The 27,623-nt window shown below is 28.7% G+C and overlaps 1 protein-coding gene and 1 long non-coding RNA gene across 4 annotated transcripts in view; one reads left to right on the forward strand and one right to left on the reverse strand.

The window, feature by feature from the left end:
- LOC147808208 (uncharacterized) overlaps positions 1–27,623 on the forward strand; it is a 306,815-nt gene that overhangs the window by 118,917 nt on the left and 160,275 nt on the right. The gene's annotated exons all lie outside the window — the stretch shown is intronic.
- Positions 1–27,623, reverse strand: part of LOC107454132 (toll-like receptor Tollo) — a 201,647-nt gene that overhangs the window by 85,417 nt on the left and 88,607 nt on the right. For all 3 annotated transcript variants that reach the window (XM_087166169.1, XM_087166170.1, XM_087166171.1), the window contains one exon: positions 10,216–10,244. The gene's annotated coding sequence lies outside the window, so the exon portion shown is untranslated. The remainder of the gene's footprint in view (positions 1–10,215; positions 10,245–27,623) is intronic.

Below are 27,623 nucleotides of genomic sequence, written 5' to 3' on the forward strand. Positions count from 1 at the left end.
AATAATAATTCAAAATAACTCAGTGAAACTTACAATTACGTAATGACACTTTTCTTCTACTGTGACATTTTCAACTTGGAAATTGACAACGGCAATAAAACAGGAATACCAACACGCACGAAACATATTATTCAATGCTATCAGATGATATATATCGCAGAAGAGTGGTAGAATTTCAAAGAGTTGTTAATTAATCATGTCAATATTTGTCCTTTTTACTCGACTCCCCTTTCCCTCCTAAATGATTATATATCCATATTTTCTTTCTCTTTAAAGCGTCACGTTCTCGCAAATAGCTGATTTTACATTAGCATTGAAGACTTCATCAAATTATACCTATTTGGAAATAAAACCTTCAGTTGTTGAATAGAATATTAATGCTTCTAGCTTTAATCAACTTTGGTTAATTGATGCAATATAAGCAGTAATATAAATAAAGGGTCATAAAAGTACTTTATATGTTTTTAAACATCTTTGTAGTGTATTTAAGGCAATAAGTTAATTATTAAGGCATGGTATTGTTGGATTTGCTCTGAAAGAATCTTTCAGTCAAGCATCGACTAAACTTTTTTGAGCTAAACTAATCTCCACACACGTTACAGGAATATCACCAAAACCTTCCAGTAGGGTGCGTAGCCAAATAGTTCAACAAAAATAAGCACCTTTTAAGCACTTTTCAAGCACTCAAAAAATATTTTAGCGCTCTAAAAAATATCATAATTAGAGAAGGTTGGAAAGTTTTTAACAATTGACGGTTTTATGTTGTTTTAACCGTCATGTCGAAAACAAAAAAACCCGTTTGGCATTGTTTTTGACAATTGTAAAAAATTATGAAATTTTGAATCATGTAAAACGAATGGCATTTTCATACGCTACGGACTGACAATACGCCGAAATAGATTGATTGGGTTTGAGTTAATTGTGAAAACGCTGAATAGAACAATGTGAATTGTGTCTTTTTGCATAATTCGTAGCAAAAAACAACATGGTAATAGAAAAATCTCATTTTGAAAAAAAGAAATTTAAGCACTTTTTAAAACACCCAATGAAAAAAGCACTTTTAAGGGCTTTTAAAGAGCGAAAATCGAAAAGCACTTTTTAAAAACGCTACGCACCCAGTCCAGGTTTTGTTCAACATAATGAGAAAAAAACCAGTTTAAATTATAATTTTTTTTAAAAAAAATCTCATAAACTAATTTTTTGAAGTTAGCATAACACTTAAGGACATGAATGATAACATCAAGCAGTTTTTTCTCCCCAAAACAAAATGAAATAATTACGAATAACGTATCACAAATTTGAGAAGAACGTTAATTACCATTATTTTTCCTTCCAATTTTTTTTTAAATAGTCTTGTTTTGTAAGATAAATATCAGCAAGTTAATGTCTATATAAGTTAGGGATATTGTTAGAAAAAACTGTTTGTGCTCAGTAAATGCTTACCTAGTCATTTCATTCTTTGAAAGAATGGAAAAAGGAGATTTATTGATGGCTTTGCAGTCATTAGTATATTGCCTTCACAAGCTACCTTCGTTCGAATGGAATATTGCATTGTATTGATAGTAAAAATAAACGGAAATAAGCACGATTAAGTAATTACTGTCAATAAAAGCGAAGAATGTAATTTGAAAAAATCTTATCCATCAAAAGAACTATATTATTCTGGCAAAGAGCAAGGTTTGAACCAATTTCTAAATTAGGTTATACTAATTATTAGTCGGAAGTAATGATATACCAATTGCCGCTTTATCGAGTTTATTATCAATTAAATAGAAGTTACTTTAGTTAAAAATGCTTTAATTTTTTTTTCAAAGTTGAAATTTTTATAATTATGTGTCTGGTAATCTATTGTAAGCAACTTTATAAGATTAGATTTTCTGATTTTAGCATTATTACACTGTATATATGGAACTTTTGCGCCGTTCTTCACTTAGTTATATATATTAATTGCATTGATTATGTATTTTTATGTATATAAACCTACAAGATTAATATATTTTTATATACACTATTAAAAAATACTATATATTTCACATCATAATTTGCTGCCAGCAACAGGTGTAAAATTTATTAAGTTGCTGTTTTAAACTTATGTTAATATTTCAATAGACTGAAGTAAGTTCCTCAACGTGCTGTAAATGGCAGTGCACAATATTGTCAGAAACAACGTCAAAGAAATTTACTGAAGTGTTCTGTTACACTGACATCAACAGCATAGTAAGCAGTATTATTCACAGCATTTTCTGAAATTTACGCTAGTTTGCTATAATGTTTAAAACAACAACTTTGCTGCAAATTTTACAGCAGTCTGGTGTAATATTCAAAACAGCAAATTTGTAGTGAACTTTAAGGCACCTGCTGGCAGATGCCTTAAATGCTGACCTGCAATTGCCGTAGCAGCAACTTTTGCTGTAAAATACAAACGATTTTTTTTTTTTTTTTGCAATGTAATAACTAATGGGTACTGAATAATAATTATACATTAGCGGGTACAAAGTGCTAATACTCTTTCTCTTTTTTTCATAGAAGTTAGACGATAACTAAAAAGCTGGGTTAATTTTAGGTACTAATTTAATTTGAAAGCATTTTCTGATTTAAAACAACTTGTGAATAAATATGCCATTCTATATAAGAAATGGTTGTTTCGAATTCAGTATTAAATCTGCATATCATGTTAATGTTTAGAATATTGTATTATTTAATGTCCTTCAGGTTGTAGTTTTGTTATGAATGCAATGGTTATCATATTCTTTGTTTTTAGACCTTAATAGCATTGTTCAAACTAATGCATTTTTACCAAACAAAATGTATCTAACGTCTTACTTTCATGATTTATTACAGAATTAGTTTTCTTTATTTTCATAAAACCTAATGACTAGGGAAAAAATAATTAAAATAGGGTTTTCAGAAAGGTACTTGACAAATTTTTTTATAAACCCAAGTATTAAATTATGTGTGAAACATTTGCAAACTAAGAATATTTTGATTTCACAAACCCAATAAGCTATAATACAATCCTGTGGCTTCAACAATTCATTTGAGAATATAATACAAGAAAAGTAAATATTTTTTAATATTATTTTGCAGGTTTTGATAATTTATATTCAGAAAATGTATAAATAATACTCATGTACTCAGAAAAATTTTACAGCCACAAATCTGGATATTTACAGATTAAAAATTTTTTATTCATCTTATGCAAAATCTAACAAAAAATGGAATTTTTAAAAAAAAGCTATATTAGAAAAAATAATGATGAAATTTAGAGAAATTATGCAATGTAAAATTCCGAAGAAAAAAAACATCTTTTATATAGAAGCTATAAAATAAATTTTGATGCAAACAATTGCGTGTCACAGAAACATAACTTCATTTTCCAGATCAGTTCATGATCTATTGGTCTATAGACTTTTTCCAATTGAAATAAATTAAAATATGGTGTTATGTATAAAGTTCACAAATAATTAATCAGATAAATAAAACAAATAGAAACTTTGCAAGAAGCAAACCAAGCAACTTTGCGTGGCTTATTTTTTACAACTTATTGTCAATGAAATTCTTCGAATAAATAATGCTTGACAAAATTTTCCTCCATGGAAGAAGACCTTTCATTCACCTTTGTCAGCATATCAAATTGAACTTGATGATAAAGTCTTTCACAAATTAAAACTCTAAGAGACATGAAAAATATTCTTTGCTAAAAGAAAGAACAACTCTGTGATCTCATAATAGAGAAATTAAAAATTTCAATCACGGCCAGAGCTTCTTTTGAAAAATGCCATTTTCCCATGAATGAACCCATCAATAAAAGGTTATCAAAAATTGGCTGCCACCGTGTCAGTCGGTTTTCGAGACAGAGACTCAAATTAAGATGTGGGCCCAAGCCATAAAAGATGGGGACTCCTCCCAACGAGAGACCAAGTAATGAAAATCACGTGTCGTTAATTGCCGTTTCATTATGTTCTATGTCAAATTACTGGCTTCCCTTGCAAACGCCAATTACCGAGTGTTCTTGTACCCTTTTCCTGGAGCCGTAATATTGAAGAGTATCAACGGGAAATTGGATTCGCGCAGAAACCCCCGACGAAAAGCGAAACAAAAGCTTTTAACATACAAGGCATCGGGGTTTTCAAAGTAGATGTTAATTGATAGGCATGCGAAGGATTTAGAATTTGGCATAAAATTCTGCGCCAAGAAGAATCGATCGGCTGAAAATTACGTTGCCAAGGGCTAATGAGGTTGTAGGGACACAAGATGGCATGATGATTTTACTGAATTTGTTCGATTAGATTGAAACGGATTTAAGATATAAGGACTTATTTTTTGGTAATTTTAAACTGAATTGTGGAATTTTAGATTTTCGTTTAAATCTACAATTGGAAATTAATGAAATTTCCATGTGCTGCAGATTATCTTTTGTATTTAATTATAGTTACAATGTTGAAATGTAAATGAAAAAAATATAGTGCAGTTTAATGTTACAATCTTACAACACATTCTAATATAATATAGCTTATAAGTCGGACAAAATGACATAATTCCAAAAAAAAAATTTCTTTTAAAGTACTATATTTTTAAAAATAAAAAATACATTCCTTCAAAAAAATCTAAGTCCTAAAATAGAAAAGTATATTCCCAAGAAACAATTAAATGCGCAAAATGAGAAATTATGTTTTCAAAGTAAAAATTATAACTTTGGAAAAGAGCTATATTCTATTTGAAAATAACATTTAAAAAAAAGAGCAGTTTAACAGAAAATCGTTTGGTTTATAAAACAACTTAAATATCTTGACATGGATAACGAAACTTTTAGAACGAAAATCAACCATTTTATTTATTCATCACTCCTTTTTTGATTCGCTTATATCACTAATGCTCTTAGAAAGGTATGACATATTTTTTTATTTACCTTTTTTAACAATTAGACAAATTAAACAGTGTTTATTTAACAAATTTTAACATTTGCTTCCATACAATATAAAGAATTATCAAGCAAAGAAGCACTGAAAATGAAATACAGCAAGCAAAATGCATACAAACCTGTTTTTTAAAGCTAATGGAACGTTAATAATTTTGAAATCATTTACTCTAAGCAAATAACAAACATCTGCATAAATATAAACCGAAAACAGATATTCTGATAAAAATGCATAAGCAAATAAAATTCATCATACCGAAATTATTTACGTTACTTTAAAAGAATTTCTGAAAATGGAATTTTACAAAATAACGTAAAATGTGAATGAATGCTTTTGCATTAGCATACTTAATTAAAGATGCAACAGCTAAAATAGAGAAATAGTAAAATATGCTAAAACCATGGAAAAGGAACTGCTCGCTGATCTGCGAATTTCAATAACTGCCAAGAAGACTAGAAATTCTGCAATTTCCCGGAAAGGTGCTATTAAACAAAATTTCGAGAGTGAAACGAGATAATTCGTTTGGATAAATAAATAAATCCTCTCTGGCGTTGCTAGAAGTTGCACGAATGCCGAGATATTTTTGTTTTCGAAAAGCTTGATGGTTTCATTTTAGCGAATGAATCTTCGTGACTGGAACATTTTGTTCTAATGGAAGAGTTAAAAGTAGCACTTATCGAAATTTTCAAAAATAAATTCATTCATTTATACGGGATTGCATTATAATTTAAGTAACAGGAAAAAAGGAAAGATATGTATAATTTAATTAACTTTAGTTATTTATTTTTAGTGTACGTTAATTTAAAGATTTTTTTTTCCTTTGTAGAATGCTAACTGTTTTTCATTTTTACACTGCCTACTTTGCATATTATTTATTTGCTACCATTATAGCCTAATTTAAAACTAAATCGCTAAAAAAAAGAAGAAAAGAACACTTTAGTTTATTTTAACCCGTATTTTAGATATTTACGAATATTTTCATGTAAAATAAAAAAAATATATATAGAATTATATGAAAATTCTTTCTATTCAGATAATTTTCTGCAAAAATTGTTTATCATTATTATTCAAGAATTTAATGTAATTTTTGCATGCATTTCTTAGCATTAAAATTATATATCGCATTTCTGGTAATCATTTTCAAATAATATTAAACTCATTTGTGTTTATGAAAGTAAACAATAATTATGTCCGCGTAAAAAAGAAAACCAGTTCCGCAAATTTTTCACCCTATAACGTAATGACTTCTAGAAATTTTGAACTTTAAATTTTTTTCATTGAGAACAATCAAAGTTTCTTAAATTATTTATAAATGCGCTTAACAAAAAAAATTTAAGTTTTATGAACTTAAATTCTAATTGTTTCAACCGCTATTGAAAATATTGGAGAACAAAGAGTGTTTAATCGAAAAATTTTAAATTACATCTTGATGATCAACATTATTAATAATCAATTTTTACTAAGCCCATTTTTCACCGAGCTTTTATATATATAAAAAAAATCATAACTAAATTCATGCTTGGGAGGTAATTATAATTTAATAAATGCGGCTGATAGTTTCTCTCAACATTTAAATCTAATTGTTTTTTATTGTGATTTTTGAGGCCGCATATGGAAGCTGGAAGCTCGCGGTTCACTGCTCATACACAGTGAATAATTCTTTAGTAATGATTTTCGAATAGTTTAAAAGAAAAATTCGCTTCGGCATTTCCCTTTGGAGATAACCAAAAATTATTTTTATTCCCGGTCCAAATATTATTTTAGCTGATTCAAATATTTTTAACAAAGCATCATTTTTACTCTTTTTAACAGTAAGAAGAAAAATCGTCGACGCTAATTGCTATATAATGATCCTTTTAATCATCACACAGCGTTCGCAAATGAATTCGCAACACTTTCTTTTAAACTTCGAAGGGAAAATATTGGGAAGTACATTCCGTAATTTTCCATGAAATGTATTTTATCGAACTATGATTGATTACAAATGAAATAAATTTCTTATCAAACGATAGTTCAAAAGTTTTAATTGAACGGAAAATATTTAGACGTGGAATCTTTTTTTTCTTTTCTATAAAATAAAGCAGTTCTCAAAATTAATTCTAAATAAAGATTTTAATTATAACAAAATATGACAATAACTCTTGCGGAATTGGAAATTGCTATTCCTGTCTTAAATCACAATTAAAAGATCTAAAATTCCATTTCAAACATGTCCGTAAAAGAAAGAAAACGATCGCAAAAAAAAAATTTTAGTTATTAATTTCTCGTCTGTAAAACTTCTAAATTATACATCATACTTTCAAAACTAGCGAAGCATTAATAATCTTTGTCTGTCAGCGGGGATATATATTTCTCCGGACCGTTGCCATAAATTTTAATCTTAAAAATGAATTTTCTCGTCTGCTTAATGAATAATGATTCCGGAAAACGTAATTTGCATTTGGATAAATAAGGTTTAATTTAATTTTTTTCCCCCTGTTCTGGGGTCGAACATTTAAAAATAGCCGCTTTTCAGTGGTCATTTATTTTCGTTTACCCCATTACCTGAAAAGCAACTTTTACCAAAAGTGCTTTTTGCCAACCTTTCTTTTATCTGGATTTCTACCTCGTTTATTTTAATTTAAGCGGTTATGGCATTTGTTGAGGATTTCCTTTTTTTTCCCCCTTCTTCTTCCTAGTTTATTTTCACTTCAGATCCTTTTCTGAAAAGTAGAAAGTTCCTAGTAAATTCGATTAAAATGCAGTGTTATACGACTTGTACTCCAACACTAATTGGATTTGGAACTGTGGCATTCGAATAGTACTGCATTCCATAACTGAGATTAAGAATTTATCTTTCCATACCAGCGTTGCAAATTCTTAAATAGTTTCATACAAATGGAATTACTTTTTTTCGCACAAAATATGAGATTATAGTAAAAATTATAGTATGCAATACTAATATCAAAAGAAACTTAATTTAATTTAAGAAAAGTTTCGGTTAAATACTGCAGAAATAACAAAAATTTATGTGAATAACTAATTTTATTTTTTTCAAGAACCTAATATTATGTACAATATTGGAATTTTTTCCTCTAGTCAAAAAAATGTTAGTTTAAAGAATAAATATGCTATTGCATAAAAGTTATACAGTTTAAAATAAATAAAAACTTTATTCTACATGTATTGCTCTCGCTTCACCAAAATATTGTTTTAATTTTTTTCCTCAACTAGTTTTACTACAAAATTTTGAAATTGTAGGTCACATAAAAAAAAGATAAACACATGCAACTAAATTTTATAATTAAAAAAAAAATTTTTTTGTCGTGATCTGATCATGGTCAATATTAATTATTGTAATTTAGTATTGAGAAAAATATGTTTAACCAAATGTTGTTTTTTTCTTTTATTAATAATAATTGCCCTTTTTAAACGCGTTTTGATAAATCGAATAATGTAACATTACTGGAAAGAGCAAAACATACGTATTAAATTAAAATACTCAATTTTTATTTTAGTAACAAGCTTTAAAAAACGTCATAAATTACAATAAAAAATTTTTTCGCAATTTTCTTCAAATCTAAAAATTTGCCCTAAGCTGCCTGAATATACTCCGGACTCAATTTGACATATTTTGCACCCCTGTAACTCTATGGGTTGATATGGAGGAAGCAGAATTCATTTTCTGTGTGAAGAAAACTGTTCTAGGTACTTAATCATTTTATACCTTACAATGTCTAAGCTCCCTTTAACGTCACCAGAATTCGCCAAGACAGAAGTAAAAACACATAATTGCAAGCAATCCAACAAACCCATTACAAACCTTATTAAAATAGATTCCTTAACTACTACTAACTTAGTCGTTAAAGAGAGAATTTCAAAATCGTCGACTATAGCGTAAAAGGGCATTTTCAAAATTTAACTGCAGTGATATCAATCATAATAATTTGTACCTCGTAAGCGCACCGTGCTCTAATTAGACCAAAACTTGTCAGTCAGTCTAAGTTAGACTTTTCACGCGCAGCTCGTGATTCGAGAGTCCAATCATATTAATTCTCGCATAAGCGCCAGACGACAGACTCGTAATTAAGATAAAGGGAACTGGAACTTGAATTAGTTTCGGATCATGGAATGGAAAAGGTGTAAATTTGGTAACGGTGGAAAATAATTCAAACATCAAAAGATTCTATTGCCTACAATCATTGTCAATATCTTCATGTTCTGAAGCATAGCATTTTTTTCAAACATGAAATTATTACAGATATTCATGGGATTGAATTTCCCTTAGGTGTGTCAATTTTTTTAATTTGAAAATCTTTGAGTAACGATGAAAAGCAATCTGTTTAGGATTAGGGGTCTCACCTTACAGATTTCATTTGGTAAACAAAATCATTTATTGGTAAATTAAGGGTGAGACGTTATTTCTCTGTATAAAAACACGATGTTATAAAGCAGTACATATTACTGTCTAGCTATCAGAAGATTTACCGCCAGATGTCAGAATCGCGTACTGGTTACCACCACCTGTAGCTTTTGATTACAGAGATAAGTTACTTAGATTGAGGATGTGGATTTAACTGTTTTTAAGTTTCAGAGTAATGTTATTTGTTAAATTATTCCATATTAAAAAGTGACATTATTATTTAAGTAGCAGCATCTTTTTTACCTAAGAATTTAAGACAGGAGGGATTCTCGCGGTAGCCGGATAGTACGTGATATGAAGCTTTAAATTTAAAAAAAAAAAAAGACTTATCAAAATGTTAAGAATTATTAACAAAAAAGGTGGAATTAGAAACATTAAAATATGTTAGAGTGATGAAAAAAACTGAGAGGAAGAGAAGATTAATGTCAGACGCGTCTTCGATTTATCGAACAATCAAACTGGTTTTAATTTTTTATTTAAATCCACCATAATCAATAATGATTCAGAATTTTATAACTTTTTTTCTAGATTAACTGCTAATTTGTGACCCTCAATGTTAGAACGTTTTATTACATGATTTTAAACAATGATTGTTTAAAATATTCATCATGAGACACTTAGCATAATAGGCCTGGAGCTCTACTTGGATTTTTTTCAATTTCTCCTGAAATTTAATGTAAATTTTCACAACTAATTACCTTTAGACTTTTTGAAAATTATAAACAAACGAAATAAAAATCAGGGATAATGAAAAAAAAGCTCGACGCTGCAAAAAGTCATTTTCAACTTAAAAATTTACTTTATACACTTTGGCAGATATGTATATAAGTGCAACATATTTTCGTAGACTAATTATAGAACAAAAATTCTCAACTAATTAGAATATATAGTTACCAATTTTTTAGTCCATGACAAACAAACCCCTGAAAAAGAAAAAATATATATATATAAATAAAATATATCTAACTTCTTATCAACATTTTTTTATACAGTAGAAAAAAAGTCAATTATAAAAAAATTTATTTCCTTAATTATAGAATAAATTTAAATAAGAGCATATTATAAGTAAAACGGCAAATACAGCATATATACACATTTTTATCTCAAATAAAGATTAACTTATTAACCACAAAATAAATAAAACAAGCTTCACCGACAAAGAACTTTTTTTTTCTCAATTTGAGTATAAAAAAAAAAGAAACTGAATAAAAAAATTTCCTCTTTCAAATTACAAAGACATGCAAATGAAATGAGACTCAAGAAAAAAAAAAAGTTTCAAGATAACATAAAAAGGCTTATCGCAAGTATTACGCATTTTTTTTCTTCAAAAATTCTTTGGGGAGCATTACTTTGTAAGACAAGTTGCTTATTTATTTTTATTTTATATTTTTTATCTAAGCAACTCGATGTGGGGTCGCAATATATATATTCTTCATTTCTTATCTCAAAGGTGAAAAGTTGTAAGTGTATTTTAATGGAAGTAGCTTACATAAGCAGTCATTCCACGTATTGAAGCAAAAAAGGGACATTACAGTTTTTGTCGTGAGCGTAGCTGGTCGATTATTATTCGAGTAGGTTTAGAATTTAGAGCTAAGTTAAAATTATCTGGAATAGAAAGCATTCATTGAATTCTTAAGCAATGTTCAGATCACTTAAGCATAAGCTTTAAATAAAAAATTAAAAAAAAAGTTTATCGTTCAAATTGTTCTTTAATTTTCGCAATTCAGCACGTGATCTGATTTGGGGTGAGATTTATTGAGTTCTGAGATAATTTACTGGACAGTTTTAATGAATTTTACGATTTATGTTGAAAATCTAATCTTTATCAGGTCTTAGTTTCGCCAAGAAATCCGAAAGAATCAAATTTTTCATTCATTTAATGTTAATATTTCAACATTTAATCCATGTTAAGTTAGAGACTAATGTTTATGTTAAAGATTTTTGTAGTGTCAGTTAGTGTGATAAGTCTGAAAAATTGTGACTTCAAATTAAAAGTGAAGTAATACATATTATTGAAATTATAACCGTAACAGTGAATAAACCGTAACTGTTTTTTCCTCTATAAAATCAACAAAATAACACAAAAAGCCGAAATTGTTTTACCACATACAGGGTTCCCACTCTATGATGAGATTGAAATTCAAGGACTTTCCAGGACTTTTCAAGGACCTCAACAAAATTTTCAAGGACCTTAATCTAAGACCAATTTTAAAAAGTATTCTCTTCTATTTTACTAGAAGCAACAATGCCTGTTGTGGCAATAATTAATTTCAAATATAATACCTAAATGCTTTGCCTATATAGAGAGAAGAGAGTATATGTATTATGGACTAAAATTTATATTTTTTTAAAAACAACCCTACTGGTTTTACATATTAATTCACAAAATCATTTTCAGCACAATCTATAACTAATGGTAATGAGATGTTAATGGTGAAATCCTTTAATCCTGTGTATTTCCATGTGAAGGCTGCATGAAAGACAGAGCTAAATCTTAGGTATTCCATATTCCATGACTATTCCATAACCCCCTCCTCTCCTCTATTAAACATCGTTTCTGAAATTATTCGTCCATAATTTACACAACCTTCTCTAAATGTTATGCAGCAACAATTCTCTCTGAAAATAAAAATTAGAAGGAACATATCCCATTTTCACCATGTTTAAAAGCATTATTCATTATGTGTAATCCACAACTGCCAATGAATATGACCTGGTGGGAATATTTCTCTTTTAATTCACACTGAAGCTTCTAATAGAATTTCCAATTGACATAGGGTCCATCCATGAATAATTGAAGTATTTTAGAGAGCTTTTAACCATCATCCATGCATTTGTAAAAAGAGGACAAAATATTTTCTGCAGTTCCATGATCCATAAATTGGGAGGTAAGATACTTAGTGCAAACTTTATTATCAATTCCTTACCATAATGTCCATCTGCTTAGATTGTAGAGACTGATTTAACGTCTCATCAAAGAGTACAGTGTAGAAATCAACATTCTTCAGCTCATTTATAAGAATCCCTTTGAAGTATAGTGCCGATCCAAAGGAGCCCAAATAGGCTCACCTTGTGGCACTACAAAAAAATTGTCTCACTATACAGCTATCAGCAAACATTTTGGAGAACAATTTACTAATCCCTTCACAGGAGTTACATGAATAATTACTAGTGATGCACTTCAGATTCCAGAGAATTTCAGTATCAAGCACATTCCTTTTGACTAGATAAGAAGACAATGTTACCTCGGGCACTAAAGTTTCTGTTTCACATGGGGCACACGATGTTGAAGGAGTATTTACACCAGATGAATTAGATGTTGATGTCTTTGGAAAAAGAGAACTTAGGGCATGAGACTGCTTTTTTGTTTTACCTTTCTTTCATGTGTGATTTCAGAGCAGATTCTTCCATTTTTGCGATATCGATCTCCTTCATGCATAATCGGCACTTGGCTCTGAACTTCTTTTCGGGCATCGATAAAATCCATTCTTTATAAGCTTGATTATCCATCCATTGGGGATTAAAATAGCACTTCCCAGGCATAACTAGTCTAAACTACATAACACAAATACGAAGCCGTGCCTTTGCGAATACGCTTTACAATAAAGTTTTGAAATGACGCAAACGTAAGGACAAGTGCGGATGGTAAAACGGCAAATTTATTGAAAACTACAAGGTACATATTGTTGCAAAATTCGAGAGTATTCCAGTTTCGATAAGAAAAAAGAAGATCTAAGCATATGCGACAGAAGATGAAGTGGACTCTCGCCCCGAACGCATTGATTGTCTGCTGTGGCCCGGTTAGAAACGGTGGCGTTAAAAACCACGTGAGAGAGCTCGGGAACAAAACAGAAAGAACGAGAAAGATCCGCGGGTGTTTTATAAAAAGGGCCGCTGGCAGTATTGGACAAATTCAAGGACCTATCAAGTTTTCAAGGACCTAAGGCGTTTTTCAAGCACTTTCAAGGACCCAAATTTAGCACAAAAAAATTCAAGGACTTTCAAGGACTCTCAAGGACCGTGGGAACCCTGACATATCTATCTTTCAAATCTATGCGCATAAATGACACTCCAAGCAATTTTTGACCCGCGCCAAAGATATATATTTGCAGATTGATGAAGTAGTATTGTTGGGACACGTGGCCTCTGTCTCTTAAGGTAACAAATCATGATACCATCAAGTACTTTTCTGATGTACCTTTATTGTGATCATGCTTGTATTCGGTACATTTTTTTTTCTCTCCCGGAAGAAATATTTCTTGTCAATATCAGGAAAGATATTTATGATGGTATATGTTTTTATAACAAAGCATAAAAAAGATCGAAGTAACCAAAATTGCTTTCAAAAGATAGAACAAAGTCCGAAATAACTTTAAAAAAAAAAAAAAAAAAAAAAAAAAAACGGTTCTTTCAAGCAAAATAAATAAATATACCTCAGAAATGCGAGAAGCTCAAACCACCAATTGAGTTAGTCGTTTAAAATTCCTCTGAGCAGCCGGTTGAACCAAGATCGGTTAAAAGAACCTGTTAACCATATCTCAAAGAATTCTAACCGATATCCGATTTCCAGTAACGTTGCCGAGAGAAGAAACAAAATGGCTCGATCATTTTTTTTCTCCCGTTCCATTTCGGGCGAGTTCTAAGTATAGCACCCTTTATATAGATATCACATTAATCATTTAGAACAAAAATTCTCCCTATAAAAGCTCATAATCTTTACATTAGTGCGCGTGAAAATTCAGCTAATGGTGCCTAAGCTAGACTAATACATTTAGTAAAGCGAAAAGCGATGGATCGAAATGCATTAATAACAGTTTAGAAAAAAAAAGTTAGATTAGATAGGCTTAACTCCAACGACATACTCAATAGCACTTTTATCCAATCATCCTAATCATTAAATAACCATTTGAAGCAACACATGCATTATTCTCAGTTTATTTCTGTACCTATGAATGGCAACACTAATAAAAAATGGCGCGATCAGAGGCACCAGGGCTAATCAGGAATTATTATATTTGTCTCTTTCGAGCAATTGGAACAAGCGAAAAGGCTTAGCAATAACGATCTTAGTGACCTTTATTTAACCTTCAAATAAAATCTTTCTGTAAGACATCAGGTAATCAGTAAAGTTTCCAATTGCATTTGAAAAGTAGCAAATCCGATACTCAAAGTTATAGCACTAAGCAAAATAATTGATGGATTATCGAGTAAGTTTTTCTTTTCCGTTCGATATTTTAAATTGGAAGAAAATTCTAGAGCCAATTCTTCTTCCGAAAAAGAAGCTACTTAAAGAATAGTTCTCCACGCTTTTTCTTTATAGAAAAATGTTCTTTGACTTGTCGAACAAAAAATAAATGCCCATGTTGCACTTATGGATTAATAAATACTTACAATGCAACATAATACTTATCAAATTGTTCTATTTAATAAGATGATTAAACCTTTGTTTAACGATTTTTTTATGTATAAGTGTCAAATTTTAAAACAATTCATGCATAATAACTTTTAACATCCTTATTTGAAACAAATTAATAAATTTTAATCCTTTTTCGCAATCTAACATATTCAAATTGCAAAAACTAAATCTTCAAAAAAATGAAAGCTAATGCAATAATAACAAAGAGCCAATAGCATAATTGATAAAAAAAAAATTATAGCTAAATAATTTTAAATTATCTTAGCTTTATTCATAATGTTTCAAATTCATTGTTGTGCCCTTTTTAAATAGTAAATAAATGTAAGAAAAAGTTATCCTAAAACTAAAGTTTAGGGCAAAAAAATTTCTAACCGACATGCTTTTAATGGTGAATTACTTCGAAGCTTTCAACAGAATTTAAGTGGCTTCCAAAGGGAGTTGATAAAAAATCCATTTTTGACGATAATGGAATTTTAGAAAGTCAATAAAAGTATAACTCCTTTCTAAACTATAAAAAAAGTCTCGGTCGTTAAATGGAAATATTTATATAATAAGTTTTGTTGTTTTAATATTTAAGTTTATTACTTTCAAGCGCTATCGACATTATTCTTAATTAGATTTTTGTTTATTCAAAACGCAGGTGTTAATAAGAAGTCATGAAAAAGAATCTTACTTGAAAATACCTTTCTTCTTAGTATAATAAAAATACTATTTTTTGTGTATGTAAATTCATCTTTCATAAAATAGAATGTTTATTAAATTCTAAATGAACAGAATATTTATTGAATTGTAAATGAATAGAATATTTATTGAATTGTAAATGAATAGAATATTTATTGAGTTCTAAATTAATAGAATATTTATTGAGTTCTAAATGAATAGAATATTTATTGAGTTCTAAATGAATAGAATATTTATTGAATTGTAAATGAATAGAATATTTATTGAATTGTAAATGAATAAAATATTTATTGAATTGTAAATGAATAAAATATTTATTGAATTGTAAATGAATAAAATATTTATTGAATTGTAAATGAATAGAATATTTATTGAATTGTAAATGAATAGAATATTTATTGAGTTCTAAATGAATAGAATATTTATTGAATTCTAAATGAATAGAATATTCATTGAATTGTAAATAAATAGAATATTTATTGAATTGTAAATGAATAGAATATTTATTGAATTCTATTTCTGTTCATTCGAAACGCTGATTTTAATACGAAGTCATGAAAAATAATCCTACTCGCAAAAACCTTTTTTTATTAATATTATAAAAATATTATTTTTGTGTATGTAAATTTATCTTTTATGAAATAGAATATTTATTGAATTCTAAATGATAGCATAAAAGTTTTTATTCACAATTGAAAGAATGCGTTAAGTTATACCCAGAAACTTAAAATTCAAAATATATGTAACAAGCTATAATTTCTGCTGCTTGAAAGCAGAAAAAATAATTTATCCAACTAAACACTTTAATTAAGCAGTTTTCAACTGGTTAATATGTGTTGTATATAAACATTTTCCGTCTTTTTGTAAGTTTTAAAACGCAATTTTTCAAATACCATAAAGCACACCTTAAATTGTTCTTCCACTAACAAAAAAATTTAACCTAAGAGAGTGATCTACCAAAATCTATCATTTATTGGTAGATTTTGGGGAAGCCGGTAGAGATAAAAACATGAAAGAAAAAAAAACTCTTTATTTCCTATTAATTTGGACTAAAAAATGGAAATAATAATAAATAAAAAAACTTTTTCATTTGTTTGCAATTACCGAACGTAAATAAGAGCTCACTATCACGTCTTTTTAGAAAGACAATATAAAACACAGAACATTTATATTCGAATAATTCAGCACATAGTTTGGATACTCGAACGAAATCTAATTCTTTACCCGGAAGCAAAATACAGAAGGCAATACTAAGAAACAAAAATCCGCAAAACAAACATAACAATAACAAAAAATTCACATCGCCATATCTTAACGCTACAATCGTATACATATATACACATTCATATACAAAAACAAATCTGGAAAAATTTCGCAAACTTATAGAAGGAAAATTCCTTTGTTCTAAGAACAAACAACAACAAAAAAAAAAATCGTTTCCACATATATCAGAAAAAGAACTAGGGAACATCTTACGTAAGCAAAAACAGTGATAGGTGGGGGTGAAAACATATCCGCAAATGCAGGGCATAAATAAACACGAGAAATACTAAGAGAGAGAGACAGTTATGGCGGAAAGAGGTTTGAATGAAGCGGAAAAAAAAGCTTCGAGGGGGTATGAGCGAGGGGGTGATCTGGAGGAATTTGTCAACAGATCTGGAAGTTTTTCCCGGGATTTTCTGGAATAGTGTAACCGTCAGCAGGTCCACGAATACGAAATAACACTTAAGAGTAGCTCGATAAATATTTATCTTATGCTAAGAATTTATATAAACCTTCTATTTAGAATAATATAAATGGAAAACGGAAATCGAATGAAAATAGTGGAAGGATATATTTGCCAATATTTATTGGTAACAATGTTTTCCATTAGAGTAGTTGCTAAATGTAAATGTTATAAATCAGTTGCATTTGTTTATTGGCAAGTAATGTTAGGCAAACATCAATACTGTTACGGAAACACACCGACGTAAACAAAGAAAAATCTAATAACAACCTCCTTCTCTCGATGAATCAATGGAAATTGTGGCGAATGAACTGTATTATTTATACTATAACATAGCTCCCTATACAACTTAATAACAAGAAACGTATATTGATTACATAACTATAAACAAAACTTGGTTGTTTTAGAAATAATTCAAAAAAAGAAAGACAGATGGAAATAAAAGTGAACAGATTTCAAGCGCGCAACAATAGGCGCCCATTCTCAAGACTTTCCAGATGTGAATGAGAAAAGATAAAACAAAATTATTGTTTCTTCTCATTCACATCTTGCAAGTCTTGAGAATGGGCACTAAGTTTTGCACATTTGAAACATTTCGACTTTTATTTTCATCTACTTATTTTTTAAGTTAATGAAGTGTTTAATCAAGTAATAATTTGGGTTGTAATAAACATATATTATTACACAACATATAATTGGTAGTATCACGTGTGTATTATTCCATCCCTTAATATATAATTTAGGGTGTACCATGTACGTTAGTACATCAATTAACATATAATTTGGTGCATTACATAACACATAATTGGTAGCATTCCACGTACATAGCTCAACACATAATTTTAGGAGTATTTCACGTATGTCCTTACATAGCTCTAAACATAATTTGGTGGTATTACATGAAATGTAATTGGTAGCATTGCATGTATATTATTACATAACTCAAAATACAATTTGAATTTTTATTATACTATTGTCCTGCTGCTTTCAAAAATGAAAAATATATATATCCCTATTTGTTTTAATTTTCGAGATTCAGCACAGTTCTTAAAAGATCAGTAACTGATAAACTGAATCTCAAGAAATACAGCTGATATTTAAAAAAAAGAGGGAGATTTTGAAATATGAAGCAGTACACCAAAAATATAGTCAAAATATATTCGAAAATAATCGATAAATTACAACGAACTTATAACAATAATAATTTTAGAAGTAACAATCTATTAAACATAGAATGATTAGAATTACAGTTGTATATAAATATTTAAAATCAAAATCAAAAATCAATTTTTCTAAATATTTAATTAACTATCTAAACAGAAAATTTTCCTCCCAGTAGAGATAAATTGAATTAAAGTTTCTGGGAAAAGATCATAAATTTCAACTCACCCAACTTAGAGTGGACAACAAAGAATTCACTATTTCTGGAATTTAAATACGATTGCCGTATTTTTCGCCTTTAAACGATAACTCTGTGAATATGGTAATTTTCTACAAATTCATTCCAAGAACAGGATGAAGGTGAAAAAAAATACCTTCTTTGTCGCCACTGACTGTTTAAAAGACTGAGCAATATATTTTTCTAGAATTTTTTAAAAAGAGAACAGAAATTCTTTCGCTGTAGTAAACGAAAACGAATTAAATTATGCTCACGAACAAAAGTATGGCAACATTCTTTATATCGTTATTTCTCCTTTACTGCTGGCATCATAAGTATTTGCCTTTGTTCGTATTATTTCATTTTATTGAAATGGCAACGGTAGGAGTTACATCCGGGAGCTTCGGTACGAGAAACTTTTAAAATGAGAATAAACTAAACTAAAAAATACTGTAGTCGTCAGAGTATTAAACCAAAGTTTAAAATATACATATAGCAACTTTTTTTCAGCAATTTTGTATCGCGACTAGAATTTTAAACAACGGCAAATATCTTATTTTCTATTTAGCGCAAGTTGTTTTTTGAATTTTAAAAAAAGTCAGGATCTTTTTTACGCTTAGAAATACTTTTTTTCCAAAACCGATTCATACTCTTAACATTTTTTTTTCCTTATCGCCAAGAATTATTTCCTTCTTTTGCATAATAATGAGTTATTCTCCTCATTTTTTTCATCTTTCTCGGAAAAAAATATGACTCGCCAGGAAAAAAAAGTACGGAATGAAAGTTAGCAGGCGTTTTTGCGACAAGTGAGTCCAATGGGACGTAGATATTTTTTTTAAAAAGAATCATATCTCAAAAAAAGAAAAGAAAAAAGCTTAAACCGTGATGCTCTATTTTATTTTTTTAAAGAGACATTTACATTAGATTAAGATATATTTCTTTACCGAGCATCGCACCAACTGAATGCTAGAAATGCATAATCCGGAAACTAAATATACCAGTTGACTGAATTTAACAGTGAATAGAACGATTATATTTTCTTAACAGTGAAGGGAAAAATTATCGAAATAAATAGAAACATCAAAACAACTAACTTTCGAAGAATTTTTTAGTATTAAGTTTAAAATACGAGTCTTATTACACTTCATTAAAAAAGAGCATTTTTTATTTTGTGTAATTACGAAGCTTGTGAAGAAATATTTTTCACTGATTAATTAAAATAGTTTCATGAATGGAAATTCTTAAAAATCTAACATGTTTGAGTTTGTTGCTCTTCACTGTTTAAACACAAATCGATACATAGATTCATTTATTATTAGGAGAGATAAAATAAATTCCCATTTTAAATAATTTTCCAATTTTGTATAAATGCTCTCATTAAATTTACAGTGAAAATTATTCACATTAAATATTCAAATCCCATTCTCTTAGTTAAACTTATTTTCATAATTTGAATTCAAAATAAAATTTGTGCATAGGAGCTTAAATTATAGTAAATAAATAATCATATTCTAAAATCGATCTACTTAAGGAATAATATAATTTATTATTTAATATATACAAACATAAAATATCATTACGTACAAATAATTATAGAATAGTTTTTGATGCCAACAGACTAAAGCAATGCAATTTTTCAAAACTCTGCTGCTAGATATGAAAATAACTATCGAACATTCTAAATTAAACCAAAAACCAATCTTCATTTAATATAAATTTAATGAGACTATTGGAGTTTGTTTTAAACGTATAATATTACGCCCAACGAAATGTTTAATATACAAACGAATAAAATCATAGTGTGCAAATAATAAACATAGGAAACTTTCTAGTGCAAAATAGACTATGACAATTCATTACAAATTTCAACCATTACTGCTTGATAAGAAATTGAGTATCGAACACTCCAAATTGAACCATCAAATGTCTTCATTCTTCATAACTCCTATAATCTCGTTTAAATGCAATGTTTAATGTCAAGCCAACATAAAGCATGATTTCTACAAAGAAGGATGACGAGAAACGCGCCAGAGTCGCGCCGTAATTTGAATGTCGTGTGGAAGCGCCTTAACTTCCTAAGTGATAAATTTATTTTATCGCGTTAATTCTAATTACCCTTACATTTTATCACCGCTGAATATCTCGCCAAAGTAATTTTAAACATGACGTGCGGGCCCCGTTCAGTGGAAACTTTTATGGTCTTGTTCTCCAACATGATGGACGCCTCATCGGCTTCTTAGTAGCAATGGGATATCATTCTCAAGACGCAATACTTGACGAGTAATTGCAGCAAGGGTGGAAGGAGGGTTCATACCAGCATGCCAGGGTATAATCACCTCTAGCTCTGTCCCTCCTTTCCCTTTTAATTCATATCCCGGGATTTTGACGAAAGATTTATTAGGAAACGATTTATTGCTCCAATAGGAAAAGCTTATATCACGAAATTCCCATTTAAGCAAAAGGAAATGCATGGATATGTCCGAGGGTGAATAAATCTGAGGGTCTATTAAGTAGTAGGGCAAACTTGTCTTGAATCACCATACATTTTTTTAATTTTCTTATTGCAGATAATTAAGTGAGGTTGCAATTATACCTAGGTCGCACAGATTAAAGTAAAAACGAATAGGCAGCGCTTCAAATAGTAAAAATATAAAAGCGCTTCTTTATAAATATTTTGGCTCCTGCCAATAGGTCCATAAAATTCTTTAAGCGCCAATTATGTAACAGAGTCGTGAGGAAATTATTTGTTCAGGAGACTCTAAAATGATTCATGATCTCCATGATTCAGTAAATCTTTTGTGACTTCTCTAAATTCAGAAATGGTAGTGGCATACAAAATGATTTTCTAAAAGATTTAATTGAAAGCTTTCATTTTATTTAAGAAAGCAAAACTAATCATACTATCTGTGATTTCCGTTAGCAAGAGGTTTATTCATGAATTCAGCAAATATTTTATAATATCACCGAATTCAGAAATTGTTTAATGCAAATTAAATATTTTAACAAATAAAATATGCAACTCTTTTTGAAAAATATCAATTAATATATTTTATCTCAAAATACTAAATAACAAAATGTTGTTACAAATATAATAGATAAATAATATAAATAAAGCAGACATAAATGTATTCCAGAGGAGATTTAAATTAAAGCTTTCATTTTATCATTTAATGCAGCAAAACTATTTTTACTATCTGTGACTTCCAAGATCGTCAGATCCACTCGCGAATTCAGCAAATATTTTATGCGCTCTCTAAATTCCGAAATTATTTGACGCAAACTAAATATTTTGACAAATAAAACATGCAACTCTTTTCGAAAAAATACCAATAAACAAACATCTCAAAATGCTAAATAACAAAACGCTGCTCCAAATATAATAGGCAAATACTAATAAATTTATTCCTATTTAAATTAAAGCTTTCATTTCGTCATTTAATGAAGCACACTATTCATTCTATTTTGTGACCTCTACCAGCATTCGTGAATTATCAGAACTATCAATTCAAATTTCTCAATTCACTCTGGAAAAAAAGGAACCATTTGGAATAATTCAGCTCAATTTATTCGGTTTCGAAAACAAGTTTACTGGATTCAAAAAGTAAGATAAAAGAAAGAAAAGGGGCATTTTATTTATGGGCAATTGATATCATTAGGGATACCTAACTTATGGGCCCTCATATCTCAAATCTTCTCTTCCTTTTGCCCTTCTTTTTGTCCCCTACGGTTGGATGCTTGCAGAATTTAGTAAATGGAGCGTTCTTAAAGTTTGATGGATGCATTCACTGAGCGTCAATTGTATTGTAAAGCGTTCGCAAAGATTTTTATACATAACATTTTTCACTATTCCAGTTTATTTGGTTTATGCACAAAGGAAGTGTGTTTATTTCTCCTAACAAATTCCATGTGCTTTAGTTTATATCATTTGCTTCGATCTCAGGCAATCCAAGCGAAAAGAACATTTCCATAAATATAACCAGAACTAGCTAGCTGCGTAGTAAGCAGTGCTAGAGTCTTTAATAGCATCGTTGTCAGAGTCTTTAATAGCATTGCAAAGGATTATTCAATTTGGAAAAAAAAGAACTCACTTAAATTCTGTTAACAATTCGGAATTCGATAACGACCAGTATTGCCAAGTTATAGAAAACAGCAACACATTCTGTAGCAAGAGGTTAATGTCGAATTTAAGTAAACAAAAGCTTGAAACAGTTGTACTATACCAAACGTTCCTGGTATTAGGTAATTTAACACAGCAATGATCAAATGTTATAAACTGTGTCTGACAAAAAAGTATCTAAAATCTATTTCCCCAGCCAAAAAGTAGTCGACAATAGAATATCTAAATCATCATGAAATTTAAGAAAAATTGAAAGTAATGTATATATTGCTGTTATAGATATAGACAATATAGCTAAATCATTTTACATTTTCAAAGAGACTTTTCTCTTCATGAGTTAACTTTTTATTTTAAATCCAGAAATAATTCCAGTTAACTCAAAAAAAACTAATTTACTTTTGAAAAGCTTGCACTGTTTAATTTTATTACTTTCAGTATGTGGTGCGTTCGACACAATACTGCCGCTCAAAGCTTTTATGCTATTAAAATTCAATTTCACTTAATTCAGGTGAGATTGTGGATTAAAATTGGTCAAGAATTTATATTCAGTTGTTAACTTTACACCAAATCGAATGCCACTTAAACTTTAATTGCTCTAGTAACTAATGGTGAGGACTTAATTAGATTTTTGCCTAGAATAAATTTTAACTTACACAGATAATTAATAGGTCAAATAATGAAGAAATTTTTAAAATTTTCATTAAAAAAAATATTTGTTTAATAATTTCCTTGACATTTAAAACTAATACTGGAACATCTAGCGCAGAAACAGCCGTAAACTAAAGTAAATATATTTGCTTACGTAATTTTTTCAGAACACCTACGCCTCTCACCTCTGAACTTTCAACTCTAAAACAAATACTGAAAATGTCTTTAAACTAAATATTCGTTTCATAATTGGGAAGCCTCAAAGCTACAAAAATATATTATGAAAAGAAAAACAAATATAGCATAAAAATAACTTCATTCATTTAGTATTCAAAATTTACTATATTGGAATTAATAATACGTTCGTTTTTCAACTTACTAGTAGTCTGCTTTTTGAAGATAATGTTACAACAAATACGAAAGTTTTAGTTTTCTTTTTTTAAAATATTGGCGAGAAATAAAATCGTGCCAACAGCACGGGTCCGAAGTAAGTGAAATATCAGATGGATAACGTATGTCATTTTTTTAACAATTGCCTTGTCATTTTATCAAATTGAATTCAGAGAGCCTTTTTTTTTTCATTCGTTCTTTCTTCACTCGTTACCTATAAGAATAGATGGCTAATGTTAGTTGAAAAGAAAGAAAAAATTCTAATGGTTCTTTATACGGGAGTATATAAAAATTTACGATCGAATTAGGTTTTGATCGGAAATTATTTGAATCTAAAACGATGACTATTTTGTAGTTACATTATCGATTACAGTGAACTAAATTTATCATTTTTAGCCTGCGAATAGAATTTATTAAATTTTCCGTAATATAAATTTAGTTTTACCTTCAATTAAGATCATCATTTACGTTAAACTATGTATCGTGTATCCTGAAACTATTCTTGAAAATGCGAAAAAACAAAACAATTGTGGTCAGTTACTAGAATGATCTAGTATATGAAAATAGAATAATCAGAAAAGATCTGAGTAAAATTGATTGTTTCAAATTAAATTTACATAATTAAATAATTAAACTGTACAAATCATTAAGAATTTTTAATTACAAAATAATAAATATAGATTCTAAGATTTAAACATCTAAAAACAAAATTTTGAAATTTCGTAAGATTAAAAGAAAGATTTATAATTGCAGACTGTAGTGCGAGTAAGTAACAGCTCTTATTTTCCTGACTTTTTAAAACTGTAAACTTCTTTTAAAACAGCATTTTCAATGTGAAAGCGCGAATTAAACGCTTAAAACGTCTAAGGGGTGTGTGAATGCGCGAATTAAACGCTTAAAACGTCTAAGGGGTGTCCACATAGCTCGAAGAATTGAAAAACATCTTGGACAAATATATTTTTGATAACAAACGAACAAGAAAGCGACCATAGACAAGATGATCTAATAAAATAAAAATAAAAACCAGCAAGTCGTAAATTTTGAAAACTCTTGGAGAAGATCTTAAACTAGCCATGCAATGATTGAAGATGATATATGAAAATAAATATTATTCATAAAAAGTAATAGAAAATAAAATTTTAGTAAAATATACTGAATATCTGGAAGGGAAAAAAAACGACAACAATTACTAACAACCACAAAAATAAAGAAAAACAAACGAAGCTAAAATTTTGTAGTTCACAAAGTTCAGTTTAGAAAGACAGCTAGCTATTTATTCTTACGGAGTTTTAAATTTAGTTCCAAAGATCGCCATCAGATGGAGTTGGTTGACTGGAAAAAATATAAAACTATATTTTCTGTTGCATGTCATTCTAACTGAGATATAAACACGGACATCTATTAGCGTTGTTTATAGACCAAGTTGTTGCTGTAAATGGAGGTTATTTATAAAAGTGTTTCACAGTTTTATTAATTAGCAATAATAACGTGTCATTCCACACATTGTTCTCTTTTCATTTTTCTTCAATTTTTCAAATCATCTATCATTTTTAGCCAAACCAGTAATTAAACTTAAGACCAAGCTCAGAAAATTACACTATAATAAAAATAATTTTTGATTTATTACTTTTATGCTCCATTTTTTTTAAATTCCAGAATAATTTTAATTAATTTAGTTTTAATTAATTTAATTAATTTATTTATTCTTATTAATTTAGTTTAGTTTTCCTTTGTAGTTGCAGTTTTTAATCTCACAATTAGAGCTTAAATAAACATTTGTTTTTAAAAGTTACCTAGATTTTCCACAAATCTGAAAACTCCTTTATTTTTCGTTCAAGAAAAATAAGGGACTAACTCGTGATAAAGAATACACTAAATTAACATGAAGTTAAAATTCGAACTCGTGCTGAAATTAAACTCACCGAATAAACAGATCCAGTTATTTAAAATTTAAATGCCGTTTCGAATAACCAGAAAACGTAAATCGGCGGATATGTTTTAAGATGATCCCTTCCCACTAAGGCTGGGTCATTCTTCCGTGACGATAATATTCGACGATGCATGACAAAACAATCGGAAACGTAGGCGAGTCCACGTTGTTACACTAAGATCTCCGTGATTATCGTTTGCATAATGTATACAACGTAATTTGCCATCTTCTACTCCAGTTTTCAATACTCCTGGAATATTCCTGGAATTTTTAACTCTCTATTTTACTCGGGAAAAATAACTTGCTGGAAAAGATTAGGCTTTAGAAATAATTTAAGTAAGTAAACTGAAACGCAGGCTTTCATAAAATATTGAACGTTTTCGTTTTGTTTGGCAAAGGATCAATAAAGGATTTGGAACTTTCTTATTCAATTGCTTAATAATACATACATAAAAAAGTAAGCTTTATAAGAAATATCTATTTATTTTAGTGCATTAAATCAGAATTATTCAGACTTTTTAAATAATTTATATTGAAAATCGCTGTTTACATAACTTATGTATTTTAGTTTATTTTTTAAGATGTGATTCATTTTCGAGAGCTTGCAAAATTTTGATTTTTAAAAATAACAGTTCAGAAAAATAATAAAATTTTACTTTATACACTTAGTAAGTATACAGAAATTTATATTGAAATTCAAGGAAAATTGTTTTGTTGGTGGAGAAGTCATTGTATAATATTTCTTTTTATATAAATTCGGTATTAGTATAAAATACCGTCAAAATTGCTCCAAAAATAAGGAATTACTATCAAAACTTTTTTGATTGCGATTACCTGCACGCCGATAATTAAAATTTATAAAAACATAGGAAGAAAAAAAAAGATTACATGGTAAAAACAGAATATTTTTTTAAAAGAAAAAAAATTAAATTGAACCACATTTTCGCTTAAATTAAATTTTGTTATCGCGTAATCAAGTTTAAAAATTACAATAATGTGGTTTAGAATAAGAATACCGTATAATTAAAAGATAGTAAAGTTTAGCAAGCTTTAGCGACAAACAAGCATTTTGGTCCTTTGATTAACTTCGATAAATGATATGTTATAAAATATCTCTCTCAAAAAATTCAAATTTATTTTTCTTGTGTACAAGCCATATAAAATATATTTTCATTAAATTTGTTTTTCTTGCATAAGGGCTGAAAAAAATAAGTTATATTTGTAAATAAATTTAATCTATTTCGATTGGCTACGTAAAATTAGTTATTGATTGCTTAGGAGACACTGGATGTTCAATACAAAAAAAGTGCAATTTTTATTCAATCATTTTTAACTTTTAACTAAATATTGGCAAGCATTAATAGAAGTCTGTGTGTGATGTTTTGGAAGTAAAAGGATAATTAGATTTTAAGTTATAGTCAAAAGTTAGATTTCAAATATTGATAAATAAAAAGCTTTTTAAGAACAAATTTTAATTCTTTTAATTAAAATTTCACCCAAATACGTAGTTTATAGGTATTTAAATAAATTTAAATGGTTATGTTAACCGTATAAAAATATAACGTACCTAGGCATTAAATTTTTATTTCATCTAAAAAAGATTTCTATGAAAAACACGCTTCAGGTATTAAAAAAATATATATTAAGGTATTTAATTAAACAAATATATTTAAAATTAAACAAACTTCGAAAAATATCTGTAAACATTTTTTATAATAATAAAACAAAAACTGGTGAGCAAGGAACTATTTGAAAGTTCTGAGAGAACATTGAAAAATTCCATTACAAGAAAAATCAAATTGTCAACGGAACTACATATTAATGTATGAAAAATTCCATTACGAGAAAAAGCAATTTTGTCAACAGAACTACATATTAATGTATGAAAAATTCCATTACGAGAAAAAGCAACTTTGTCAACGGAACTACATATTAATGTATGGACCTTTAGAAATTCATAACATTTTAACTCGATAAGGAAAACTCAGATTTAAACACGGTTGGTTGCTTATTACG

This window comes from Parasteatoda tepidariorum, chromosome 6 (genome assembly GCF_982258835.1).
Source record: "Parasteatoda tepidariorum strain Cologne lab strain chromosome 6, Ptep-v5.0, whole genome shotgun sequence".
Classification (NCBI taxonomy): domain Eukaryota; kingdom Metazoa; phylum Arthropoda; class Arachnida; order Araneae; family Theridiidae; genus Parasteatoda; species Parasteatoda tepidariorum.